This window comes from Zootoca vivipara, chromosome 1 (assembly GCF_965207765.1).
Source record: "Zootoca vivipara chromosome 1, rZooViv2.hap1.1, whole genome shotgun sequence".
NCBI lineage: Eukaryota > Metazoa > Chordata > Lepidosauria > Squamata > Lacertidae > Zootoca > Zootoca vivipara.
In genome coordinates, this window is record NC_142582.1 from 113,802,372 (window position 1) to 113,810,269 (window position 7,898).

General features: G+C 43.9%; 1 protein-coding gene across 3 annotated transcripts in view; it reads right to left on the bottom strand.

The window, feature by feature from the left end:
- Positions 1 to 3,256, bottom strand: part of LGMN (legumain) — a 29,130-nt gene extending 25,874 nt beyond the window's left edge. The window contains exons 1-2 of one of the 3 annotated variants that reach the window (XM_088672843.1): positions 3,147 to 3,256; positions 776 to 867 (exon numbers count right to left, since the gene is read on the bottom strand). The gene's annotated coding sequence lies outside the window, so the exon portion shown is untranslated. Of the gene's footprint in view, positions 1 to 748; positions 868 to 3,146 lie in introns of all 3 variants that reach the window. The other 2 variants (XM_035107142.3, XM_035107132.3) reach the window with 2 other exon arrangements.
- Positions 3,257 to 7,898: the final 4,642 nt, after the last annotated feature.

Here is a 7,898-nt window from a genome sequence, read left to right on the forward strand (position 1 = left end):
TAGATGACCTGTGGGTCCCTTCCAACTCTAAGACTATGATAACACACCACAATGTAACAATATTTGGAATCAACTTTTTTAAAAAATCTCACAAAATGAATTTTGAAGTATTTTTTAAAAGAATAATAAAAGTTGGCTTCCTTCATTCTAAACCTTAGTGTTTTCTGCACTGCCTCTGGAGAAGCCTCTGTGGGCGTCATGGAAGGATTGTATTCTTTAGGCACACACTCTGCCCACACAAGGGGCTGGCTAGGCCTGTTGAACCATGGGAGGAAACTGCATGGAATTGAAGGTTCACCCTACAACAAACACCCGGCACTCCCTTTTGATCATAACAACCAAACAGCCCTGCCACATCAGACCAAAAGCCAATCTAGTCTAACATCCTGTTACCCACAGTAGCCAGAGTCAGGTGCTTGTCTGCGAAGCCACAGACTTCACAGGGAAAGGTTTGCATTAGATAACAAGCTGTGTTTGGAGGGGACAATTGTCTTGTCAACTCATCTCAACCAAGCTTCCCTTTCATACAGCTTCAGAACTACACAAATACTAGAAAAGGATACCACTTCACTCATGTTGAAACTCCTGAATGGCAGGACAAAATAATGCTTCTTACACCACTACATGCTACACCCTTGGTTAAGCGATTTACAAGAGGAGCCAGTTCAGCCAAGTAATTGACAAATGTCGTCACAAATATACAGCCTTCCAAAGCCAACCTTATGTTTCAGGGTGTGCGCCTACTAACCTCACCGCAACTCAGTTTCACGCACACCTCCAAGGAGCAGCGATGGCAGAGGGAGAATCGGAGACAGTGTCTATATTAAGTTCTGCACCACTTGCATGTCACAGGACGATTTGTTCAATCTTTATTTAAAAGAAAGAAAGGGAACCTGTGATCTTCCAAGTGTTAATGGATTTCCAGCATGGCTGGAGGTTTATGTTAAGTAATATGTTTGACTGTTGAATGTGTAAGTGAATGTCCAGAGCCATGGTTCCCAATATGGGGCACACGCCCCACAGGAGGGCAATGTAATTTTTAATTTTTAATTTTGGAAGCTTGTTAATGGCCTTTCTCCATGTGAATAGGAGTTCACTTTTTGAATAATTAGAATTATATGTCACTGGGGGGGGGCAGGGGGGGAAACAGGATTTTAGAGATGCTTAGGTAGGGCATGGCCCAAAAAAAGATTGGGAACCACTGGTTTAGAAACAATGGATAGAACAAACACCGTTAGCTGTACTGCTAGATAAGTGTTTAATGGTTATTGTATTTGCATTTGTTTAAAAGCCAATACAATTTTTGGGTTTTTTTGAAGCGTGGAGAACGGTACTGCTCAACAACAAATCAAAATTGCCTCACCAAACTGGAATAAAGCCCATCTAGTCTCCCTCAATGACTAGCCAAACCCTGCTGGGAAATTTCCCAGCAGGGACCAGGCACGGCGTTAATAACTATTTCTGTTGTTTGTCTTCAGCATCCAATAATATGTCTGCACAAAGGGGAGATACCCAGCCTGTAAACAAAAAGTTCAATTTTGTCATCATGACTGATGGCTTTTGACAAATTTATACAAAACGGGTCACTGGATGGCTGGTTTGTGGGAAAGTAATTCCTTATGAATTCTCTCAACACAAGGCAGAACTAGTTCCTGCTTTAGTCTTCCCTGAACCTACTGGCAGTTTCACCAAGGCACATGGCTTCGATAGTTCAAGCACACCGACTGCACCAGTACAAAGTGTTAAAAATTGTGGGTCTCTTATACATGGATAGTGCATAGGGGGTACAAGCGATTGGTGGCAGCTGCGAGCAGGAGATTTTGAGTGGCAATTGGGCGGGTGACTGGTGTCTGCGGCAAGGGCTGCTTGCGATTGGCTGTTGCTGCAGCAACTGGGCGGTCGAGGTGTGCGATTGGCAGTGGCGGTCAGGCAGTTGAGCGTTTTTTGGCAATCCCCCCCCCGAGCTTAACAACTCTGGGCAATCTCCCCCCATTTCCTTAATTTGGAGTCCCCCCCCAAATAGGGGTCTTATACATGGGAAAATACAGTACATTATACATTACAAGTTCTTCACTGCCTATTATTGGTTCCTGTTTGCAAACAACTTTCAAAAGCAAGCCTGTGGCTAAATATTTACACTTGTGGAATTTTAAGTTTATCTCTAAACTCTCTTATCACCTATTGCACAAGGTACAGAGCTGAACACCAAACCAACTCCTCCCCCACTCAGGACTCAACATGACAAGGGTTACAATACCAGAGAAATGTGACTGAGTTCCAGGAAAAGGCATTACCTAAAGTCCTCCCACATCTTAAAATGGAAACAGCATGCCTGGTTGGAAAAGATATACAACCCACTGCCTCACCCCAAAGCGCACAGAGGGGTGTACAGTAATCAGAGTTCCTCCAGGGTGGTATTCCACTAAGTTTCACTCAGAGCTCACAAAATGAAATTAATGGACCTAACTTAGAATCATAGAATTGTAGAGTTGGAAGGAACCTCGGGGGTCATCTATTCCAGCATTGCAAGAAGATGCAGGCAGCCTCTAATGGGGAACTGAACCCATGACCTTGGAGTTATCAAGCACCACACTCTAGCCAATCGGGAGTTAACGAATTTCAGTGGGGCTCCTCTGAGTAAAACATTATCAAAAACCTGTTGCTCAGTTGGACTTATGAGTACAAAAGTAATGCAAGTGATTTGGGGGGGGAGGGGGGGAGTATATGCATAAAAGCTTCAATCTACGGAAACAAATGGGTTCCAGAGCGCCTGAGTAGGATCAGGTTGTCCATACATAAAGAAATTCAATATAACCCCAACAACCTGGGGATGATGCATAGATTTGTGTGGGGTTTTTTTGTGGTGTGTGTGCACGTGACCCACATCGGTAGAAACTACTGCTGTCCATGTTGTTGTTGTTGTTGATTAAATTGGTGCTCCGCCTTTGTATCCGTAGATCTCAGGGCGGCGCACAACACGAAAATCACAAGGTTGTTGCGGCTAGTGCGGTGCGGTCCCACTGCAGCCCTCGCCCCCCACAACTGGCAACCCAAATTTAAGGGGAGGGGGACGCATAACGCTTCTATACAATGCTCCATATACACGCGCGCACCGTTAAGACTTAGGCCCCGGCCCCGACGCTTACCAAAAGCTAGAAGGAGAGAGAGAGAGTCGTCGTCGTCGCTGCTGCCACCCGTTTTCTCCCGCCCGCCCCGCGCTCTGCAAACACAGGAAACCGAAACCCGGCGGTGGCGGAGGCAGCGGCAACGGCAGAGGTTCGTGCGGCCGCGCGAGACACTTATAGGCGAGGAGCGCAGGGGCGGGGCAAGAGCGTGACAGGCAGGCCTCGAGACCACTGGCTGGGCGGCGAGGGGGTCGGCCCACATCGGACGGGATGGCGATCCCTATGGAACGGGCGGTGCATGTCGGGAATGGGAGGCCTCCGTAGCCGAGCGCTTCTGGGGGCGTGGCTCCCGCTAAGGGGGAAAGCCTCGCTCACAGCACAGGGCAGTCGGCCGTCCCTGCGAGGTAGGCCGCTCGGGGCTCAGCGGGGCTTAGTGCCTCGTGGGCGTGAGGATAAAAAGGGGGCTGCCTTGAACTTCTGGGCGGAAGGGTGGGCTATACCTGTAATAATAATAACTATTATTATTATTTTTGCAGTAATAATGATAATACATCTTAATAATAATGATTTATATCTTATGCCCATTTAAAATGCGTTTTTTGTGGGGGCGGCCCTATTGGTTGTTTTTATTTTTGTTATGTATTTTGTGGTTTTATATCTCGATTTTATTATGTGACCCCCTAGTATAGGGCGGTATATAAACTCAATAAATGATGATGATGGTGTCTGAAATCAGTTTAGCTCGACTTCACATCTCGCTCAAAGCACAATCCCTGTGTACGTTTTAACACACTGAGTTCCATGGGAAACACGGGGGGGGGGCTTTTATTTTCACAACAACCTTGTGAGGTAGGTTAGGCTGAGAGGAGGTGACTGGCCCAAGGTCACCCTCTGGGCTTCATGGCTGAAGTGAGGTTTTGAACTTGGGTCTCCCAGGTTCTCAAATAGTTTAATCACCAGTCACATGGGTTGGCAAACTGGCTCCCTATCATTAGACAAGAGTGTGGAGGCTGTTGTCAGGCAACTGGTTTTTTTTAGGGAGGGTAGGATTTTTTCTCTCAGCTTGGCTGGCCTTCGGTATTGATATTTACCTTTATTTGGAGGTGAGGGGCCAGTTTTTTGTTCTGCCCCAGAGAACAAAATATCTTTGGACAGGTCTAGAGGTCAATGTGGTTCCACTACACAAACTACTTCAAAAACATTTTAGAAGTTTCAGTGACCTCTGCTGGATGAAAACTGAAATTCCATTTGCTGGAGAAGGAAGTTTCAGTTTGAAACATATTTTTAATTTTTAATCTCTATTTCGCTCTTGCACCAACTTTTCTTCCCAGCTTTATAACCATGGCAACTTGGTAAAGTACTTAAGTCACACTGATTCAGCTTTATAATGTAGGGATAGCCAGTTCATCGGGTACATTAAATAGACTTTCTCCATATTAATAGTTAATAAATGAACTATGTTGAGGTAAAATATATCCCAACTATTGTTGCAGCCATTAATCTCCCTCTCTCTTCTGACTGCAGAGATAAATGTTTTGCCCAAAACAGCCCATTCTGAAAAGCAGTGCTATTTTTCTAGAAAAAAGGTGCCTTGTCTTATAATGACACTGGTGCCAGGACTGAGTTCCTGTGAGCTCCCCCTGGAATAAAAGCCCTGCTGAAAAGTATAAAATGAGTTGGAAAAAATGTTTAAATGAAAAAATGTTTAAAATGACATTTGTGAAAAAACCAGAAGCCTTTTTATTGGGAATTTTTTATTAGGAATTTTAGATTCAGAAATACCAAAGGAGCAGACAGCTGCGCGGATGCTGTTAGTCCAAAGATGGAAGGAAGATAAAGTACCTGCAAGAGAAGAATGGCTGATAAAGATGATGAACTATGCCGAAATAGCAAAAATGATTGGGAAGATCAGAGATCAAGAAGATAACAAATTTAATAAAGAATAGGGAACAGTTTATAAGTTACCTAAAAGAACACTGTAAACAAGTAAAAACATTGGCAGGATTCTAAAAAAACACACACTTGCACTGTAGCAAGAAATATGGTGAGAACTGAGGGTTAAGAAAATATGAAGAATATTATATGATGCAGTTGGAAAAGAATAATTATGGAAACCATGGAGGGGTGGAGGGAAGTCCAGGGATTCAGAGAATCCTATATGTATGACATTTGTGAAGCTAACTGTTAAAATTAGTAGAAGTAATTCTAAAATTCTAAAAGTAGAACTTAGTCAGATACTACCCAAAGGCATCACTAGCTCAGATGCCAATTCACTTTCACTACAAGCTTATGATATTGATATTGTATTGTTATGAGTTTGTACCGTAGGTACTAGGACACTCCTAGTAGTCCTGGCTCTAGTAGGAGCTAGAATTTAATTAAGGCTCGGTGTTAAGAATAGGTGCCAGATTCCTTTGTATTACGGTAAGTTGTGTGCAATACACTTTTAATCCCCTGGAATTAAAAAACTAATTAAGGATTTAAAAGCCAATTAAACTAGGGTAAACTTCATTGATGCTTTTGAATTATGGTGCTGGAGGAGACTCTTGAGAGTCCCATGGACTGCAAAAAGATCAAACCTATCCATTCTGAAGTAAATCAGCCCTGAGTGCTCACTGGAAGGACAGATCCTGAAGCTGAGGCTCCAATACTTTGGCCACCTCATGAGAAGAGAAGACTCCCTGGAAAAGACCCTGATGTTGGGAAAAATTGAGGGCACTAGGAGAAGGGGACGACAGAGGACGAGATGGTTGGACAGTGTTCTCGAAGCTACGAACATGAGTTTGACCAAACTGCGGGAGGCAGTGGAAGACAGGAGTGCCTGGCATGGTCTGGTTCATTGGGTCACGAAGAGTCGGACACTACTAAACAACAACAAAGCTTCATTGTGAGATGATAGTTTGTGGGATGAGCCATTAAGAGGACAAAGCATCAAAGAGACTGTGTGAGATAGCAAATGGTTGAGGCCTCTCCCTCGAGTTAGACAATAAAACCAGATTAGAGAGGTTTAGACTGTGAGAAGCAATGTGAGTTATGGGTTATGTGACTGAGATGCAAAGCAGCAAGCAGACCATGATGTCTGATGTCTGTTTGAATCCAGGGTTGCAAGCTGTGGGAAAAGCAAGACCAGGCATAGGCAAACTTGGCCCTCCAGATGTTTTGGGACTACAACTCCCACCATCCCTAGCGAACAGGACCAGTGGTCAGGGATGATAGGAGTTGTTGTCCCAAAACATCTGGAGGGCAGAGTTTGCCTATGCCTGAGCAAGACCCTCTTGGGATGTTAATCCTTTAACCCCTCCATCGTAGGCTCAGGTTGTATATATGTGTAAATAAACCATATATCATAAAAACAACATAGTCTGGCGGGCCTTCTGGCGGTTCCCTCACTGCGAGAAGCAAAACTACAGGGAACCAGGCAGAGGGCCTTCTCGGTAGTGGCACCCGCCCTGTGGAATGCCCTCCCATCAGAGGTCAGAGAGATAAACAACTACCTGACATTTAGAAAATACCTAAAGGCAGCCCTGTTTGGGGAAGTTTTTAGTCTGTGATATTTTAATGTATTTTGATGTGTGTTGGAAGCTGCCCAGAGTGGCGGGGGAGACCCAGCCAGATGGGCGGGGCATAAATAATAATAATTTATTTATTATTATTATTATTATTATTATTATTATTATTATTATTATCTCCCCCTGTGCTTCATTTCCAAAAGGAAACACAAACCCTGGGTAAGCTTGCATGGAATCCCTGGAATCTCACACCACTCAGATATTGGGGTGGCATGTAACAGCATTTTGCAAGCCACATTGAGCAGTCTGCAATGGAATGAAAATCCCAAAATACATGTATACACAATGGGACAACAGCAGGTGCGTATCTTGAGTTCATGGACACACTTCACCAGAATCAAATGGGCTGGGGTGTAACACTGGACAGCAGACAGGCTATCTGATCATTATTCCTGCCCATGCCCAGCCAATATAGTACTATAACCAATGAAGTTGTGGCCTGTTTGCACCCATAACTAAGACCTGCATCTGCACCATACATTAAAGCACTTTTATACAACTTTGAACAGCTTCCAAAGATTCCTGGGAACTGTAGTTTCTGAAGGGTTCTGAGATTTGTTATGAAGACTCCTATTCCCTTCCCAGAACTACAGTTTGACAGAGTAGCTTGTCAATCTTGCTCCCCAGGGAACCCTGAGAATTCTAACTATGAGGATTGAAGAAAAAGGGTCATGCAGCTCATAAACTCTGGAATTCGCTACCACAACATGTAGTAATTTTCACCAACTTTTAAAGCTTTAAAGGAGGATTAGGAAACCTCATGGAATATGAGGCTATTAAATACTGAACTACTTGTCATACTTGTTCCCATATGATGAAAACATCATCAATATAGTGTTACCGCACCTAAAGTGATTGCAAAAATGGATTGCAAGAAACAAAAATACATTTAATATCAATGTCCTCTGTAGAGATTAGTTTTCTAAGATAAAAATCAATGTTTGATCTCTGCTTCAGTCCTATTTAAAACATGGTGGCATCATCATCTGCTCACCATCCACATGAGCAGAGGACACTTCTGTGGCTATCTGCTAGGAGTTCAAACACCTGATGAGTTCAGTAAAGGCTTTCCCTTCATTTACTTCTGAGTAGTAGAGATCACCCCAGTGGTCAGGAATGATGGGAACTCTAGTCCAAAATCAGCTGGAGACCCAAGTTTAGGGAAACCCTGATCTGGGCAGTCTTGAGCATCTGGAGACAAGGC